Here is a 2,500-nt window from a genome sequence, read left to right as displayed (position 1 = left end):
CCGACCGCGAAACCCACAAGGGGTGTGTGTGTGTGTGTGTATTAGAAAGTCCAACTCGCTGAGTCCCGACGCCTCTTCTCGACTAATCACATCTCCTCGTCCGTCCGAGTTAAGAGTGACTCATCACATTAGCTCGGGAGCAGGGGCGACTCTAATGACAGATTTCAGTGGAAGGAGGGAACAGAGGGGAAATAGAAGGAAAGAAAAAAGAAAAAGGGAGAGAGAGAGAAAGAAAATCACAGACAGCGGGGAGAAATTGGTCCGTGCTAGAGGGTGGCAGAGAGACATCCAATTATACAACAAAAATCCAATATCCAGCGATATCGTCTGAAGATAGGCAAGATCTGAGGGATATTCGACTCCCAGGTTGCCAGTGCAATTTAATATTCGGGGGTTTCAGAGAGAAAGTGACAAGGACTTACGGTGCAACTCAAAGATCTGTGTCTGTGTCCCAATTTGCATTTAGGAGAGTGTGTATGAACATCACCAGTGGATTGCAAAGATGGGTGTTTGTGTGTGTGTGTGTGTGTGTGTGTGTGTGTGTGTGTGTGTAAGTGTGTGTGCAAAATGAGCTTTTTCTTGACCAGACAGTCTTTTAAGTGATGCATGGATACAATAAGACAGAAAGAAAGAAAGAAAGAAAGAAAGAAAGAAAGAAAGAAAGGGATATAAACAGACAGAGGGATGCTGAAGAGAGGAGCTCAGTCAAACATAGCAAAGGCAGAGGTGTGGAGAGAGGGATGAAGAGAAATGACGAGTGAAAAGGTGAGAGAGGGGAGGATGAGATTAGCAGGTGGAGTTCAAACCGACGGCTCTGACTCCGACCTGCTTGGGTCTGGATGGACGCGATAGAGGGATGAAAGCTGGACGCTTCTCTGAGCCCCCAACTTCAAAGAGGCCTTCGGTCAGCCAATCACAGCTCAGCGTGCTGCCCCAGACCCTCCCCCCGGTTGATCGCCTGACATGAGAGTGGTCAATTTGAGCTGCCAATCACTTTGCCCCGGTCTTAGAGGTGACCAGATAATGGGCTCAGGTCCAGCAGGGTGAAGGTGAGTGAGGGCAGTGAGATTAGTTTATGTCCAAGAGCCAATTGGGCTTCTGCTGATTAGTGAGCCACACACACAGCACACACACATCACCCCCACCCCCCCTACCCCCCACAAACACATACGCACACACACACACAGACACACACACACACACACATCTGAAAACCTCTGGGGCCAGACCTAACCATTAGACCAATGACCTCCCAGATGCCAACAGAAAATACACACAAACCCAGAGCATGTCCTCACCACACCTGCCAGACTAATTGCTGAGACTTGGGGAGTCCATTGTATATATTGTATTAAATGGCAGAAAGTTTAACTGGCAGAAGAGCCTAACACAAGTCTAAGGGCAATTCCTGCCTATGTCCTACACTTTCCGATGTATAGACTGCACTGTACATTTTGGTCTTTGAGTGTATGAGGACTACAGTATGTGTGTGTGTGTGTGTGTGTGTGTGTGTGTGTGTGTGTGTGTGTGTGCGCGTGTGTGTGTGTATGTGTATGTGTGTGTATGTGTGTGTGTGTGAGTGTGTGTGTGTGTGTACACTAGCTCATGTCCACTCTGCTGGACGGAGAGAACACTCTTTTGCTTTGAAAAGCTGTGGGCTGTCATGGAGAGATAATTACAGAATCATTTCAGTCTATCGACTCTACCCACGTCCTCTCAGCACCCCTCTCCACTGTGACAACCCACTGTGTCATTTCTCTCCCTCTCTCTCTCTCTCTCTCTCTCTATCCCCCTTTCCCTCTCTCTTTCTCTCTCTCTCTCTCCCTTTCCCTCTCTCTCTCTGTCTCTCTCTCTCCAACTCCTTTTCTTCCTCTCCCTTTCTCTCTCTCCCCTATCCTTCATTTCCTCTCTCTCGTCTCTCCATCTCTCTCTCCCTCTCCTTCTCTCTCTGTCTCTCTCTCTCTAGTTCATTATCTTCCTCTCCCCCTCTCTCTCTCTCTCTCACCCCTCTCCCTGTCTCTATCTCCTTTTCTTTTCACCAACTCCCTACCCTATCCTGAGCTGTGACATTTTGTTTTGTCTAATCTCTTTGTGGCCTCTCTCCATGTTCTCCCTCTTGCTCCACGCTGCCCCGCCATTGTTGAACTATCGGCAGCATTTGCGTTGACCTTGCTCCAGCGCCCGGCTCAATGTTATCTGCCATGCTTGTTTAAAGACTCCTCTCCCACGCACAAAGAGGCCAGGTCAGAGTTTCTGGAATCGAGTGTGAGCGCCCTTAACCACCAGGGATTTGCCCACCCCCCCCCCCCTCACACACACACACCCTTTTACACAATTCTCCTCACCCAAACACCCACTAACCCCATCCACACACACACACACACACACACACACACACACACACACACACACACACACACACACACACACACACACACACACACACAAAGACAAAGGCTTATTAACCCTGGCCAGGTGAGGTGTTGCTGTGTTAAGGGAT

The 2,500-nt window shown here is 49.0% G+C and overlaps 1 protein-coding gene across 1 annotated transcript in view; it reads right to left on the bottom strand.

Annotated features, from left to right (window-relative positions):
- The window catches only part of dab1a (DAB adaptor protein 1a), an 88,400-nt gene that overhangs the window by 48,119 nt on the left and 37,781 nt on the right, over positions 1-2,500 (bottom strand). The window lies entirely within an intron of this gene.

Source organism: Alosa pseudoharengus, unplaced genomic scaffold (genome assembly GCF_046254945.1).
Source record: "Alosa pseudoharengus isolate Yale_2024_CS ecotype anadromous, Long Island Sound unplaced genomic scaffold, YU_APseudo_1.1 YU_APseudo_1.1_scf_11, whole genome shotgun sequence".
Lineage (NCBI taxonomy): Eukaryota > Metazoa > Chordata > Actinopteri > Clupeiformes > Clupeidae > Alosa > Alosa pseudoharengus.
The sequence above is the reverse complement of the archived record's forward strand: the minus strand, read 5'-3'. Positions and strand labels throughout refer to the sequence as shown.